General features: G+C 45.9%; 1 protein-coding gene across 1 annotated transcript in view; it reads right to left on the bottom strand.

The window, feature by feature from the left end:
• LOC144610248 (cytosolic purine 5'-nucleotidase-like) overlaps nucleotides 1-18254 on the bottom strand; it is a 163568-nt gene that overhangs the window by 73572 nt on the left and 71742 nt on the right. The window lies entirely within an intron of this gene.

The following is an 18254-nucleotide window of genomic DNA, read 5'->3' as shown; positions in this document are numbered from 1 at the left end:
ACCCTATTAATTCCCCTCATAATTTTATACACTATAAAATCGCTCCTTTCTATCTGCGCTCCAAGGTATCAATCCCTAGCTTGCCCAATCTTTCCCAATGGCTCAAGCCCTTGAGTCCTGGCAACATCTTGTCAATATTCACTGCATTCTTTTCAGCTTAATGACACCCTTCCTTTCGCAAGGTAACCAAAACTGAACACAATACTCCAAATGCAGCCATACCAATGTTTTGTACCACAGTTAATATGTCCCAACTTCTACACTCAATACCCTGAACAATGAAGGCCAATGAACCAAAAGCCTCCTTTAATACCCAATCTACCTGTGATGCAACTTTCAGAATATGTACATCTGTACTCCTAAATCCCTCTGCTCTACAACATTCCCCAAGGGCCTACCATTCACTGTGAAGACTTCCCTGGTTTGACTTGCAACACCTCAAAATGCAACACCTCACAATTATCAGCATTGAACTCCATTAGCCATTCTTCAGCCCACTTGCCCAGCTGATCAAGATCCTGTTGTAATTTTTGATAACCCTCTTCACTGTCTATGACACCACCTACTTTAGTCTCAGCTGCAAACATTAATCATTGATAAAACCAATAAACAGCAATGGCCTCAGCACCAATCTCTGAGGCACACCACTAGTCATAGATCTCCAGTCTGAAAACAACCTTCCACCCTCTGCTTCCTTCCATGAAGTTAATTCTGCATTCAGGCAAGTAGCTCTCCCTAGATGCCCTGCAATCTAACCTTCCAGAGCACCATGTGGAATCTTATCAAAGACCTCACTGAAGTCCATATAGACAACACCCATAGCCTTGCCCTCATCAACCTTCTTGGTTACTTCAGAGCGGTGACACCTGGCCCTACAGACTCAAGTGTGCCTCTACCTAGGGTGATTGTTGCAGAGTGTGTTGGAAAAAAACTGCGGATGCTGGTTTAAATCAAAGGTAGACACAAAATGCTGGAGTATCTCAGCGGGACAAGCAGCATCTCTGGAGAGAAGGAATGGGTGACGTTTCGGGTCGAGACGTTTCGGGTCTCAACCCAAAACGTCACCCATTCCTTCTCTCCAAAGATGCTGCCTGTCCCGCTGAGTTACACCAGCATTTTGTGATTGTTGCAGAGGTTAGATTAGCCTTCCACAATAAGCAATTGGCTAGACAGAGTTCCTGGCCATGTCCTTACTCGCTGTGCAGACCAGCTAGCGGGATTATTCATGGACATTTTTAATCTCTCCCTATTCCGTTCTGAGGTACCCACCTGCTTTAAGAAGACCACAAGCAATGACCAAGAAAGCACACCAACGCCTCTACTTGCTTTGAAGGCTTAGGAAGCTCGGCATGATCCCTACAACTCTCACCAACTTCTACAGATGCACCATAGAAAGCATGTTAACAGGATGCACCACAGGTTGGTTTGGGAACAGCTCCATCCAAGACCACAAGGAATTGCAGGGAATTGTGGACGCAGCCCAGACCATCACGTAAATCAATCTCCCCTCCATTAACTCCATTTATATCTCATGCTGTCTCGGCATAATCAAGGATGACTCGCACCCTGGCCACTCCCTCTTCTCCCTTCTCCCATCAGGCACAAGGTATAGAAGTGTGAAAACGCACACCAGATTGAGGGACGATTTCTTCCCAGCTGTTATCAGGCGACTGAATCATCACAACCAGAGAGCAGTCCTGAACTTCTATCTACCTCATTGATGAACCTCGGAATATCTTTGATTGGACTTTGCTGGCTTTACCTTGCACTAAACGTTATTCCAATATCATATATCTATACACTGTAAATGGCTCGATTGTAATCATGTATTGTCTTTCTGCTGACTGGATAGCACGCAACAAAACCTTTTAACAGTACCTCGGACACATGACAATAAACTAACCTGCAACTGGTTTCTGAGGGGCCCTGCTCTCTCACAAAATGTGCGCAAAATCTCTTTGACTTCTCCTTAAACGTCTGCTAGAGCTATCTCTTGCACCCTTTTTGCCCTCCTGGTTTCCTTCACTCTCCTAAACTCCTCCGGGGATACACTTGATCCCAGCTGCCCATGCCTCCTTTTTTTTTCCTGACCAGAGCCTCAATTTCTCTCCTCATCCAGGCATCTTTATGCCCGCCTGCACAGCCTTCACTTTAACAGGAATATGCTTTGAACTCTCACCATCACATCTTCAAAAGCGCCCCACATACTGGACTCCAATCAACCACAAACCTACTCCAATCAACTTTGCAAATTTATGTCTAATACTATCCAAGTTGGCCTTGCCCCAATTCAGAACTTTATTTGTAGATCAGCCCTAAGCTAATAGAACTGTGGTCGCTGGTAAAAAAAAGAGTCACCCACTGACACTTCAGTCATTGGCCCTTCCCAAAGTGTTGCTTTGTAGTTCCTTGTAGGACCCTCTACATATTGGTGAAGGAAACGTTCAAGAACACGTTTGACAAATTCCACTCTGTCAAAGCCCTTGATGCTATGGCAGTCCCAGTCTTCATTGGGGAAGTTATAAACCCCCTATTACGACAACCTTATTAGTCTTGCAGCCGTTGAATATTTGGAGCCGATGGTACATTCCAAACAAGGTGAACATCCCCTTTTTATTTCTCTGCTCTTACAGCTTCACTGGATGAACCATCAGTAATGTCATCTCAATCGGTTGCTGTAACCTTTTCCTTAATCAGTAAAACCTCTGCTCTATCTCTCATGCAGCACCTGTTATCCAGGAATGTAAAACTGCCAGCCATGGAGCTGCCTAAGCCACGTTTCCACAATAGTTATAATGTCCTCGTCGCACGTACCTACAGTATCCTTGCCCTGAGTTAATTCGCCATACCCATTTCTTAATCCATCATCCATCAAATAGGAAGGAACTTTAGATCTTGTACCATATCTGAGAAGGTGCCTGAAGGAAATCATTTATCTGAGATGGAAGAAATGCTTCCCGATTCACATTTAAATTTTCCATCATTATTTAGCCTAACAAATGAAATTTGTCACTGTAATAACTGGAACAAAGCAAACGCTTTTGATGAAAGGTCATAATTGAATGTTAACTCTGTTTCTTTTTCCACAGACACTGCTGCATGCTGGGACACTTCTGTTTTATTCCAGATTTCTGTCCGATGCATTTTTTTTCTTTGGGTGTTTAGCTCCATCATTTAGGCTAAATCCTACATTCATAGAGCATAGCGCCGTACAGCACAGGAACAGGCCATTTGGCCCACAATGATTGTGCTGAACATAATGCCAAATTGAAATGATCTCATCTCTGTACATATCTCTCATATCTTTCTATTCCCTGCGTATCTATGTGCCTATCTAAAAGGCCCTTCAACACCACCATGGTATCTGCCTCCACCACTACCCCTGGCAATGCGTTCTAGACCCCCTCTACTCTCTGTGTAAAAAGACTTGCCACCACACATCTTCATTACATTTTATCACATGAAAAACCGACAATTGTTCTGATTATTATTCATTTTTTAAACTTAAAAAAAATCCTCCTTTCATTCCTTGTGATATGTGGAATCTGCTGTGGTGGATGTTTATGTTAAATTTTACTTTATGTGGCTATGTGTCTTGTTGCTTTTCACTTAGTATGGCAGTATGGTAACTCAAATTTCACTGTACCCTAATTGGTACGTGTGACAATAAGTTGATCTTGAAATCTTGATCTTGGGTTGCCACATTTCTAGTTTTTCCCAAGTGGACATTTTATGCAGTTTTCCATGGTGGATATTAATGCTAATGAAACATCTTCGTGTGAGGTTGAGTCTCCCCAAACTGACAAAGGAACATTGGCCCACAATGATACCACCCTCCCCCCACACTCCCACCACCCCCCCTCACTCTCACCACCCCCCACACCCACCACCCCCCCACACTCCCACCACCCCCCCACACTCCCACCACCCCCCCACACTCCCACCACCCCCCACACCCACCACACCCCACACTCCCACCACCCCCCCACACTCACACCACCCCCCCACCCTCCCATCACCCCTCACACTCCCACCACCCCCCCCACCACACCCCCCACACTCCCACCACCCCCCCACACTTTCACCCCCCCACACTCCCACCACCCCCCACAACCCCCCTCACTCCCACCACCCCCCTCACTCCCACCACCCCCCACACTCCCACCACCCCCCACACTCCCACCACCCCCTCACACTCCCACCACTCCCACCACCCCCCACACTCCCACCACCCCCCACACTCCCACCACCCCCCACACTCCCACCACTCCCACCAACCCCCACACTCCCACCACCCCCCACACTCCCACCACCCCCTCACTCCCACCACCCCCCACACTCCCACCACCCCCCCACACTCCCACCACCCCCCACCACACCCCCCACACTCCCACCACCCCCCACACTCCCACCACCCCCCACACTCCCACCACTCCCACCAACCCCCACACTCCCACCACCCCCCACACTCCCACCACCCCCCTCACTCCCACCACCCCCCACACTCCCACCACCCCCCCACACTCCCACCACCCCCTCACACTCCCACCACTCCCACCACCCCCACACTCCCACCACCCCCCACACTCCCACCACACTCCCACCACCCCCCAAAGAGCTATTTAAAATATTTATTCAAAATTCAGAGAAACAATTTCTACTGGCGTTTCACAGTGTGACAATGTAACATACATTTGAGAGATTTGGCACGAAACACTGAAAACCTGGCTGAATTCTTTGAATATTATTCCCAACATTTTCCCTGATTCATGCCTATCATTTTCCTTGATACATTTTCCCTGATCCATGCACATTACCTGTTTGATTCAGAAAGCGGTTCATCAAGTTGAACTCAATTGGACTTTCATTTAATCATTGATAATCCAACGGTTATCTTTAAAGAAAATCCAAGTAACAAAGTCATTGAACTCGACCTATGACTGAGAAAAGTTGCTCAAGCTCTGAAGTATTTGCATAAAGCTCTTAATGTGCATATAGCTCACTGTTTGCACTATCACAGATTGAGATAAGAGAAGGGTTCATCCTGGACATAGATATGTTACTGAGGTCACTTTTGGATAGCTAAACAAAGATGCATGGGCAGTCATGATCCCACCTACACGTTGAATGAAGGGCATCCTCTCAACATGCTCATAATGCAGTAATGGACAGGTTATAAAGTTGTGTGGCGGACATAAATGGCCTGTAAAGGAATATAGACAAATTCAATGAGTGGGCAAGAAGTTGGAAGATTGAGTGTGATGTGGAAAAAATGCAGAAATGTGGAAGACTGAAATGTAAATTATTCTTTACATAGAGTGAGAACATAAAATGTTCCAGTAGAACAGAATCTGGGGTTTCCAAGTAGGTGGGTGACCACAGGAAAGTGAGTAGGAAAAGAGTCAGGAATCTTCTGTGGCCATTTCCCTGCACAACAGGTGTACCACTCTGGACAGAGGGAATGACCATTCAGGGGAGAGCAGCAGCGGCCAGGTCTGCGGCAGGGAGCTTGGCTCTAAGGCATAGTGGGGTAGGGTGAGGCCAGCATAGCCATAGTGACAGGAGACTCGATAGTTTGGGGGATAGACGGCAGATTCTGTGGCAGCACACAGAACTCCAGGATGGTCTGTTGCCTCCCTGGTGCCAGGGACCCAGATGTCTTGGAGTGGCTGCAGAACATTTCACAAGGGGGAAGGTGAGCGGCCAGAATTTGCTGTGCATAATATAGGGAGTTGGGCAAAAGGTTAAAATGCAGGACTTCCATGGTCTGGATTAATATCTGTGACACGTGCTCGTGAGGTAGCAATAAAAGGAGAGGACAGATGAATGCGTGGCTTTGCAGGGGAAAGGGATTCAAATGTTTGGACCACTGGGATCTCTTCTGGGGCAGAGGTGACCTGTACAAGAGGTATGATTTGTGCCCGAACAGGAGGGGCCCCAATATCCTTGCAGGAAGGTTTGCTGCTGCTGCTACTCGGGAGGGTTTAAACTAGAATAGCAGAGAGTGGGAACCAGAGCAGCAATTCAGCAAATAGGGGGTGGATTAAACAAGCTGGAAATGCCTGGATGAAATTAAAGTGGAGGAAAGTTTAAGAAGTGATAAGAGTCTAAGGTCAGGCAAAATGGGGGCCAATTTGAGAAGAGGGGTGTGAATACTTAACTAAAGGTGTTGTATTTGAATGCACGCACCACACGAAAGATAATGGATGAGCTTACAGCACAGTTAGAAATTGGTAGGTACGACGTTGTTGGCATCATTGAGATGGGGCTGAAAGAGGATCAGAGCTGGGAGCTGAACATCCAAGGATACATATCATATCGAAAAGACAGGCAGGTGGGCAGAGGGAGTGGAGTGGCTCTGCCGATAAGGAATGAAATTCCATCTTGAACAAGCGATGACATAAGCTCAGAAGATGTAGAATGACAGTGGGTACAGCTAAGAAACTGCAAGGTTAGAAAGACGCTGATGGAAGTTATATACAGGCCTCCAAACAGTAGCCAGGAAGTAGGGTATAAATTACATCAGGAAGGCAATGTTATAGTGGTCATGGGGGATTTCAATATACTGTAGACTGGTAAAACAGGTTGATATTGGATCCCAAGAGAAGGAATTTGTGGAGTGACGGCAAGATGACTTCTTAGAGCAACTAGGGAACTAGGGAACCAGAGCCTACTAGGGAAAAGGCAATTCTAGATTTTTTTTAGTTTAGAGATACAGCGCGGAAACAGGCCCTTCGGCCCACCGAGTCCGTGCCGACCAGCGATCGCCCGTTCACACACTAGTTCAGTTTAGAGATACAGCGCGGAAACAGGCCCTTCGGCCCACCAAGCCGTGCTGACCAGTGATCGTCCATTCACACACTAGTTTAGTTTACAGATACAGCGCGGAAACAGGCCCTTCGGCCCACCGAGTTCGCGCCGACCAGCGATCGCCGGTGATTGAATGGCAGAGTGGACTCGATGGGCCGAATGGCCAAATCTACTCCTGTGACTTAACGATCGGCCGTCTTTGAATGGCGGGGTGGGCTCGATGGGCCTAACAGCCTAATTCCACCCCACGAGAGTAAACAAAATGGCCACCGTTGGTCTGGTGAACTCGGGAAGGGAAGATGGTGGCAATGATACAAATTCCACACACACATAACACTCTCTCTCTCACACATACTGCAGCAAAATGCACCCGTTTGCTTTTTTTCTACTTTATAAACTTGTGTCGTTTTCCAGAAGGCTTTTCATTTCCGTCGTTGGTGAGGCCTCCGTAACCGCCGCCGCCATTTTCCTTGGCTTCCACGTCCTGCCTCGCCATCTCAACCACTTCCTCTTCCTCTTCCACTTCCTCTTCCACCTCCACAATTTCCTCAACATCATCATTGGATGTGTCATCGTCCTCCAGTATCTCCTGAACATCATCGTCCTCCACTATCAGCACGTGGTGTAGATGTGGTGTTGTGTCACGAACCGTTTTTTATGAGGCTTAAGATAAAGGAACCCCTAGGAGATAGTGATATAAACTGATAAAATTCAACCTGTGGTTTGAGAGGGAGAAGATGAAATCGGATGTGTCAGGATTACTGTTGAGTAAAGGAGACTACAGAGGCATGAGGGAGGAGCTGGCTAAAGTTGATTGCAAAAAGGAACTCTAGCAGGAATGATGGTGGAGCAGCAACAGCAGGAATATCTGGGAGCAATTCTGAAGACACAGGATTTTTTCATTCCAAAGAGGGAGAAAGATTCTAATGCATCCGTGTCTGACAAAGGAAGTCAAAGACAGCAGAAAAGTAAAAGGAAAAGAGTATAATATTGCAAAAATTAGCGGGAAGATAGAGGATTGGAAAACTTTTAAAAACTAACAGAAGGCAAGTAAAAAGGCAAAAAGGGGAGAAAAAAGATAATATGAAGGTTAGCAAGCCAATAATATAAAAGAGGATACTAAAAGTTTCTTCAGATACATAAAGAGTTAAAGAGAGGTAAAAGTGGACATTGGACCGCTGGAAAATTGAGTTAGATAGAGCTCGAGGCACTAGTGGAATCAAGGGATATGGGGAGAAGGCAGGCACGGGTTATTGATTGGGGACAATCAGCCATGATCACAATGAATGGCGGTGTTGGCTCGAAGGGCCGAATGGCCTCCTCCGGCACCTATTTTCTATGTTTCTAAAATAACGCTGGAGAAGTAGTAATGAGGAATAAAGAAATGGTGGATAAACTGAATAACTACATCCCAGAGGTCTGAAAGACGTAGCTTTAGAGATTGTGGAGGCATTACTAGTGATCTTTCAAGAATCACTAGAGTCAAGAGTGGTCCCAGAGAACTGGAAAATACTACTCAACTGTTCAAGAAGGGAGCGAGACAAAAGAAGGGTAACTATATGCCGGTTAGCCTGACTTCAGCAGTTGGTAAGATTTTAGAGTCCATTATGAAGGATGAGGCTTTAGAAGTTCATGATAAAATAGGCTGAAGTCAGCATGGTTTTGTGAAGGGGAGATCTTGCCTGACTAATCTGTTGGAATTCTTTGAGGAATTAAATGGCAAGATGGACAAAGGAGAGTGAGTGGATGTTGTTTATTTGGATTTTCAGAAGGAGTGCCTGCCACACATGAGTCTGCTAAACAAGATGAGAGACCATGGTGTAAGTGGGAAGATACTAACATGGATAGAAGATTGGCCGAATGGCAGAAGACAGAGTGGGAATAAAGGGGGCTTTCTTTGGTTAGCGGCTAGTGACTAGTGGTGTTCTGGAGGAGGTTAACAACAATGATCCCAGAGATGATTGGGTTAAAGTATGATGAGCATTTGATGGCTCTGGGCCTGTACTTACTGGAGCTTAGAAGAGGGACTCATTGAAACTTACCAAATATTGAAACACCTAGATAGATTGGATGTGGAGAGGATGTTTTCACAAGTGGGAGAGTCGAGGACCAGAGGGCACAGCCTCAGAATAAAAGGTTATACCTTTAGAAAGGAGACGAGGAGGAATTTCTTCTTCGCCAGGGTGGTGAACCTGTGAAATTCATTGCCACAGACGGCTGTGGAGGCCAGGTCACTGGGTATTTTTAAGCGGAGATTGACAAGTTCTTGATTAGTAAGGGTGTCAAAGGTTATGGGGAGAAGGCAGGAGAATGGTGTTGAGTGGGAAAGATAGCTTTGCTACAATTTAATGGCAGAATAGACTTGATGGGCCGAATGTTCTAATTCTGCTCCTGTGACATGGTCTTATGAAATGCAAATGTTAGTGTGCAGAACAAGTAATTAGAATGGCTAATGGGATGTTGGCATCCATAGCAAGGGGTATGGAGTATGAAATTATTTATGTAACTACAGGCCACATATGAGAACTATGTACAATTTGGTCTCCATATTCAGGGAAAGATGTGCTTTTGTTGGAGACAGTGCAGGGAAGGATCACTAGTTTGATTCCTGCTGCATAATGAAAAGTTTGACATTTGAAGAAAAGATTGAGACAGTTTGCCTCAAACTCATTGGAATATAGAAAAATTAAAGATGATCTCACTAAAGCACATAAGATTCTGAAGGGGATTGGGCTATCTATGCAGCAGGTGTCATTAAACAGTTTCAAGGCGGAGACTGACAGGCATTTACACTACACAGGAATCATAGAGCATGGGGAGAGATCAAGAAAGTGGGGTTGAGAGAACCACCGATACTTATTTACAAAATGAGACACAAAGTGCTGCAGTAACTCAGCAGGTCAGGCAGCATCCCTGGAGAAGATGAATAGATGATGTTTTAGGATGGGAATCTTCTTCAGACTGATTGTGGTGTGTTGTGGAGTGGGGAGAAAGCTGGAAGAGAGGAGGGGCAGAACAAAGTCAGGTAAGTGATAGGTGGATACAGGTGATGGAGGCATTTGATATCCAGATGGTTGGACAAAAGCCAAAGATAAAAAGACAAACGTTGAGAGAAACGATAGAAGAAATGTGAATTGTGAAGCCGGAGGAAGGAATGTGGGTGAAATGGGAGTGTGATGGGAGAAATGGGGAGGAGTTCAGGTGGGGCACAGTGAAGAGTGGTGGAAGGGAAGGGGGGAGGTAGAGGTGGTTGATTGAAGGTCGGTTACTTAAAATTGAAGAATTCAATGGTTTTATCGTTGTGTTGTTGCATGTGGCCTCACTCTGGGAATGGAGAAGTCTCAGGACAGAAAAGTCAGTATGGGAATAGGAAGGAGAATTAAAGTGGTTAGCAACCGGGAGATTCAACGGACCTTGGCGGACCGAGCGGGTTTTGTACAGGTGGCCACATCGGGAACACGATGCAGTAGATGAGGTTGGAGAGGATATACGTCAACCTCTGGGTCACCTGGAATGACTGCTGAGGTCACTGGATGGATGTGAGGGGGGAGGTATTGGGACAGGTGTAACATCTCCTGCGTTTGCAGGGGAAAGTAGCTGGGGAGGGAGTGGTTTAGGTGGAAAGGGATGAATGAACCAAGAGGGTGTAAGGCAGCAGATTCTGCGGAAGGTGGAGATGGGAGGAGATGGGAAAATGTGACAAGTGGTGGGATTATTTTGAAGTGGCAGAAATGTTGCAGAGTGTTGTGTTGCATGTGGAGGCTGGTGGGTGAAAGTTAAGGACCAGGGGAACTCTATCCTTGTTGCATCTGAGGGGAGGAGGAGTGAGAGCAGAACTATGGGATACAGAAGAGACGTGGGTGATGGACCCATCTATGATAGTGGGGTGTGGGGGAACCATGTTGAATAAACAAACTGGGCATCTCAGATGTCCCAGATGTCCCATCTTGGGAGCTGGTGCGGCAGAGATGGGGATATTGAGATGAGGGGATAGAGTTTTTGCAAGAGACAGGGTGGGAGGAGGTGTAGTCCAGATAGCTCTGAGAGTCCGTGGATTTGAAGTAGACATCAGTCGATAGTCTGTCCCCTGTGATGGAGAAAGAAAGATCAAGAAAGCAGAGAGAGGTGTCTGAGGTAGGCCAAGTAAATTTGAAGACAGGGTACAAGTTAGAGATACAGTTAATGAAATCAATGAGTTCTGCACGAGCTCAAGGAAACCAACATAAGGGAAGGCAGCCTTCACACACGGGGTGGTGGGGGTATGGAACAAGTTGCCAGAGGCAGTAGTTGAGGCAGGCTCTATCCCAACATTCACGAAATACTTCGACAGGTAAATGGATAGGACAGGTTTGGAGGGATGTGGACCAAACGCAGGCAGGCGGGACTAGTGTAGCTGGGATGTGTTGACCATTGTGAGCATGTTGGGCCGAAGGCCTGTTCCCACACTGCATCACTCTATGACCTTATGAGGCTCATGCGTGCGTCCATGGATGCACCTTTAACTTGAAGAAAGTGAGAGGAGTCAAAAGAGAAGTTGTTGATGGTGAGGACATGTTCTGCCAGGCGGAGGAGAGTTTTGGTAGAGGGGAACTGATTGGTTCTCTGGGATTGCGGCCCTGGTTGGATCAGTCATGATCATGATCTTACTGATTTGGCTGAAGTGCTACCTGACCCACCCTGCTCCTGTGTTCTTTTTTTAACACAGGCTCACCGTGCAACTGGAAGCCACATCATTAACTATTTATACACACATCGATGTAACTGTCTCAGAGCTCCCTTTATTCACGGTCTACAAACATCCACGCATGCAGCTTCGCAAAATCGCTCACAGCCTACAAAAGCAAGCTGAACATTTTGTAGATCAATGTAAAAAATGGACAATTCAGTTCATTGTGACCATAAGTGTGACAGGTCTGCAACTAAAGCTGTCTACTCTCATTTTGTTCCCTCGCCCTTGCCTGCACTCTTTGTTTTCACCCATTCATCTGGTTTGCATCTGTATTGGTTTAAATAAGCTGCTCCATGCTACTATACCTCTAAGTTTAAAAAAAACTCATTCCAACTCCCTCAATTTCATTTTAATACTATTCCTGAATCTTTTCACTGTGTAGAAAGGAACTGCAGATGCTGGTTTAAACCAAAGATAGACGCAAAGTGCTAGAGTAACTCTGCAGGACAGGCAGCATCGCTGGAGAGAAGGAATGGGTGACGTTTTGGGTCGAGACCTTTCTTCTGCCACCCATTCCTTCACTCCAGAGATGCCGCCTGTCCCGCTGAATTACTCCAGCACTTTGCGTCTATCTTCTTTTCACTGTGTGCTTGCATATGTGACAATAAAATACCATTGACCATTGGCATTTTCATCTGTTTTTTGAAAGATACAGGAGGGAAACAGGCCCTTTGGCCCACCAAGTCCACATGGACCATCAATCACCCATTTACACTTGTTCTGATGTCCCATTTTCTCATTCTGAACCCTCATACAATATTAAATTAATTATGAAAACCATGAAAAGGTTACATGTAGGAAATCCTATCACAAATAATAGTCAATGGTCATTAGCCACGTCACGCCCAATATATGATGAAGGGCAGTTCCAGGTGAACTAACATGATGCATGAACAAGATGAGGGCTTTCTCGCATACTGGAGGTGTGGAGCACTCTGATTTTAATCATACCCATGGGACTTGCAATAGTTGCCCATCTAAGATCAAGTATGCGTCAATTAACAATTTGAGGAAATCTCATTGAGGATGTCCCATTTCTTTTTGCAGCTTTCTCCCCACTAGTATGATTTGTATGAAGAAGAGTCCTGACCCAAAATGTCATCTATCCATGTCTTCCAGAGATGCTGCCTGACACCAGCACTTTGTATCTTTTTATAAAAAACTGACGTGGATGTGATGTTAAGTACAGGCACACATGAAGGTTTAACTGTCCATTCAGCTGGATGGTTCTCTGTATGAACCAGATTCACAAAGGTATCTCAAGTACTTCTTGGCACCACTTGAGTGAAAGTGAAGCAGAGCATCTCCATCAGAACACACTGATTAACCACAGCTCCCAAGATGGCATTAGGCACACATTATTGCAAATAGCTGGCAAGAGCTAAGTGGAACATCCACACCAATGAAATACCAAAACCAGAACTTCTTATCAGTAAAGCAATCAACGCCTCTACTTCCTAAGAAGATTAAGGAGATTCGGTATGTCAAAGAGGATTCTCTTGAACTTCTACAGGTGTACAGTAGAGAACATATTGACTGGTTGCATCACGGCCTGGTTCAGCAACTTGAACGTCCAGGAGTGGAAAAGACTGCAAAAAGTGGTGAACACTGCCCAGTCTACCACCATCGAAGGAATTTATTATAGTCACTGCCTCAAAAAGGCAGCCAGCATCATCAGAGATCCACACCATCCTAGCCACACACTCATTTCACTCCTGCCATTGGGAAGAAGATACAGGAGCCTGAAAACTCCAGGTTCAGGTTCAGGAACAGCTTCTTCCCTACAGCCATCAGGGTATTAAACATTACAACCTCAAATAAGCTCTGAACTACAATAGAATATTATTAGCATTATTATTATTGCACTACTATTGTTTGTTTTTTGAGTATATGTGTATATATGTTTGTGTGTGTGTGTGTGTGCGAGTACTTGTGAGTATGTGTATATATACACACTGAAGTTTATTTCTCTCTCGTTTATTATATTGTTTACAGTGCACTATGTTTACATATTCTGTTGTGCTGCAGCAAGTAAGAATTTCATTGTTCTATCTGGGACACATGACAATAAAACACTCTTGACTCTTGATCCCACTCTCAGAGTGAATGCTTTAAAAACTCTCCTTCCCTGGTTTTCTATTTACAATCTCTCCTCAATCTTTGTATTGTAGATTATCCTGTTTGACTCAGACTTTCCCTTTTTTACATTTCTTCCTCCTCTTCCTATTCTCTCTTCAATAATCCCTGTAGCTCCCAAACTCATGGAATAGGAAAGCCCATCAAATTCACCTTACATTTACTTAGCAAATGCCCCAAGGAATTTGACAGGAACATTATCAAACAATGATCGACACTGATCCCGGGGAAATGTTTGGGGAGATAGTCAAAAGCTTGGCCAAAGAGGTAGGTTTTAAAGGGTGACCTGAAGGTTCAAAGGAAGATAGAGAGGAGGAATGATTTACGTTGGGATTTTCAGAGCTAACGGCTTATTGCTAAAGGAACTATAACCAATGGTGGAGTGATTCCATTTGGGGACAAGCTGGGGATCACAAGGAGAGCAGCGCAGATATCTGAGGGATGACACAGCTATGGGGGATTAAAGCAGCAGGGAAAGGCATGGCCAGGGAGGCACCCTGCTAATGCCCACAATCTCCCACTAACCCAGTGCAAACATAGCTGTATGGAGATAGACACAACAAGCTGGAGTAGCTCAGTGGGTCAGGCAGCATCTCAAGAGAAAAGGAAAAGGTGATATTTCAGGTTGAGACTCTGGAGCATTTATAAATGGCAAAACAGCCAACTCCCTCCAGGAAGGAGGGTTGGTTTAAACTGCACGTGTTTTAATGCAAGGAGCTAGATGGGTAAGGCAGATGAGCTTAGGGCATGGATAGGTACGAGCGACTGGGACTTTGCAGCCATGACTGAAACCTGGCTAAGGGAGGGGCAGGACTGGCAGCTCAATGTTCCGGGGTACAGGAGCTTCAGGAGAGACAGGGGTGAGGGAAAAAGAGGAGGGGGAGTTGCATTGTTGGTTAAGGAGGATGTCACGGCAGTGTCAGAGGTGACATTATGGACGGTTCATCTAGTGAGGCTACATGGAGCTGAGGAACAAGAAAGGAATGATCACTTTGTTGGGGGTGTACTACAGACCCCCAAATAGTCAATGGGAATTAGAAGAACAAATGTACCGGGAGATTGCAGACAGTTGCAGGTCAAATAAGGCTGTTGTTTGTAGGGGATTTTAACTTTCCCAATATGGACTGGGAAAATCATAGTATGAAGGGTTTAGATGGGGTGCAATTCCTCAAAAGTGTTCAGGAGAGTTTTCTTAAGCAGTATGTGGAGGCCTCCACACGTGGGAGTGTATTGGATCTAGTATTGGGAAATTGGGAAGGGCAAGTTAATGAAGTGTGTGTGGAGGAGCCTTTTGGGACCAGTGACCACAGTTTGATTAGGTTTAAGATAGTTATGGATAGAGACGGAGAGGTTCCACGTGTTAAAATGCTCAACTGGGGTAAGGCCAACTTTGATGATATGAGAGAAGATCTCGCTCAAGTTGACTGGAGCAGGTTATTTGAGGGGAAAGGAACATCGGCCAAGTGGGATGTTTTTAATATTGTACTGAAGAAAGCTCAGGATGTGAACGTCCCCGTTAGAGTGAAGGGCAAAGCAGGCAAACGGAAGGAAGCTTGACTGACAAGGGAAATTGAGATGTTAGTCAAAAACAAGAAGGATGCATGGGACAGGTATCGGCAGCTGGGATCAAGTGCATCCCTGGAGGAGTTTTGGGAACTAAGGAGTAAACTAAAAAAGGAAATCAGAAGGGCAAAAAGGGGCCAGGAGATAGCTCCGGTGGGTAGCATTAAGGGCAATCCCAAAATATTTTATAAATACTTAAGAGGGAAAAGGGTAACTAGAGAGAGAGTGGGACCTCTCAGGAATCAAAGCGGTCACTTCTGTGTGGAGCCACAGGAGATGGGCAAGGTCTTCAATGAGTATATATCCTCTGTATTTACCGAAGAGAAAGACAGTAGGACGGAGGAAACTGGAGCACTCACTGGAAGTGTCTTGAGAGCAGTCAGCGTTACCATCGAAGAGGTGCTGAAGGTACTGTTGTGTTTGAAGGGAGACAAATCTCCAGGGCCTGATCTGATATATCCGAGGACATTGTGGGAAATTAGAGAGGAAATTGCGGGAGCCCTGGTTGAAATTTACGAATCGTCCTTAAATACAGGAGAGGTGCCGGAAGACAGGAGGATGGCAAATGTGCCTTTTTTCAAGAAGGGCTGCAGGGGAAATGCTGGGAACTATAGGCCGGTGAGTTTATCATCTGAAGTTGTTAAGTTACTGGAGAGTATTCTGAGGGATAGGATATACAGGCATTTGGATGGGCAAGGGCTGATAAGGGATAGTCAGCATGGTTTTGTATGTGGGAGGTCGTGTCTCACATGTTTCCAAATACACAGGACAAGATGTTAGAAATCCAAAGTGCCAAATGTCAATTTCCTCCCGGTGGTGATGGGAGGCTTATGCACTCACCTATGCTCCTCCGATGTTGAGAAAGGCTAGGCAGACACGTCATTGGGGTTATCAAGTGGGCACCTACTTTCATCGACGTTTCGCTGATTGGACCCACGACGTCTCCAGTAGGCTCAGCTGTGCATTCTGGCGTCCCAGAACCACCCCCCTCTGCATCTGCCTAGCCGACTTATTTGGGAGACCAGATGGGGTCTTTCCTCTTCAGCCAGAGCCACTGGCTACTCTGCTCTGCCACCTGTGATGTTTCCTTGATAGCCTGGCGTAGGGCTTGTCCGCTGATCCCCAGGTCCTTCATCAGTCTTATAGACAATAGACAATAGGTGCAGGAGTAGGCCATTCAGCCCTTCGAGCCAGCACCGCCATTCAATGCGATCATGGCTGATCACTCTCAATCAGTACCCAGTTCCTGCCTTCTCCCCATACCCCCTCACTCCGCTATCCTTAAGAGCTCTATCCAGCTCTCTCTTGAAAGCATCCAACGAACTGGCCTCCACTGCCTTCTGAGGCAGAGAATTCCACACCTTCACCACCCTCTGACTGAAAAAGTTCTTCCTCATCTCCGTTCTAAATGGCCTACCCCTTATTCTTAAACTGTGGCCCCTTGTTCTGGACTCCCCCAACATTGGGAACATGTTATCTGCCTCTAATGTGTCCAATCCCCTAATTATCTTATATGTTTCAATAAGATCCCCCCTCATCCTTCTAAATTCCAGTGTATACAAGCCCAATCGCTCCAGCCTTTCAACATACGACAGCCCCGCCATTCCGGGAATTAACCTAGTGAACCTACGCTGCACGCCCTCCATAGCAAGAATATCCTTCCTGAAATTTGGAGACCAAAACTGCACACAGTACTCCAGGTGCGGTCTCACCAGGGCCCGGTACAACTGTAGAAGGACCTCTTTGCTCCTATACTCAACTCCTCTTGTTACGAAGGCCAACATTCCATTGGCTTTCTTCACTGCCTGCTGTACCTGCATGCTTCCTTTCATTGACTGATGCACTAGGACACCCAGATCTCGTTGAACTCCCCCTCCTCCTAACTTGACACCATTCAGATAATAATCTGCCTTTCTATTCTTACTTCCAAAGTGAATAACCTCACACTTATCTACATTAAACTGCATCTGCCATGTATCCGCCCACTCACACAACCTGTCCAAGTCACCCTGCAGCCTTATTGCATCTTCCTCACAATTCACACTACCCCCCAACTTAGTATCATCTGCAAATTTGCTAATGGTACTTTTAATCCCTTCGTCTAAGTCATTAATGTATATCGTAAATAGCTGGGGTCCCAGCACTGAACCTTGCGGTACCCCACTGATCACTGCCTGCCATTCCGAAAGGGACCCATTTATCCCCACTCTTTGCTTTCTGTCTGTCAACCAATTTTCTATCCATGTCAGTACCCTACCCCCAATACCATGTGCCCTAATTTTGCCCACTAATCTCCTATGTGGGACCTTGTCGAAGGCTTTCTGAAAGTCGAGGTACACCACATCCACTGACTCTCCCTTGTCAATTTTCCTAGTTACATCCTCAAAAAATTCCAGTAGATTTGTCAAGCATGATTTCCCCTTCGTAAATCCATGCTGACTCGGAATGATCCCGTTACTGCTATCCAAATGCTCAGCAATTTCGTCTTTTATAATTGACTCCAGCATCTTCCCCACCACTGATGTCAGACTAACTGGTCTATAATTACCCGTTTTCTCTCTCCCTCCTTTCTTAAAAAGTGGGATAACATTTGCTATCCTCCAATCCACAGGAACTGATCCTGAATCTATAGAACATTGAAAAATGATCTCCAATGCTTCCACTATTTCTAGAGCCACCTCCTTAAGTACTCTGGGATGCAGACCATCAGGCCCTGGGGATTTATCAGCCTTCAGTCCCATCAGTCTACCCAAAACCATTTCCTGCCTAATGTGGATTAGTCTTACGGTAGATGTTGCCACAAATCCTCGACATCCAACTTCTACCGGGCAGATCTTTGCTCTCCAGCCCCGCTGTTCTGCCTCCGCTGCAAGGTCTGTGTAGCGCAGTTTCTTTCTTTCAAAAGTTTCCTGCACAGCATCCTCCCAAGGGACTGTGAGCTCCACAAAATACACCATGCGCTGAGAGTTGGACCAGAGGACAAGATCAGGCCTCAAGTTGGTGATGGCTATCTCTG

Source organism: Rhinoraja longicauda, chromosome 36 (assembly GCF_053455715.1).
Source record: "Rhinoraja longicauda isolate Sanriku21f chromosome 36, sRhiLon1.1, whole genome shotgun sequence".
In the NCBI taxonomy this organism is placed as follows: Eukaryota; Metazoa; Chordata; class Chondrichthyes; order Rajiformes; family Arhynchobatidae; genus Rhinoraja; species Rhinoraja longicauda.
This window is presented reverse-complemented; position numbering and strand designations above follow the sequence as displayed.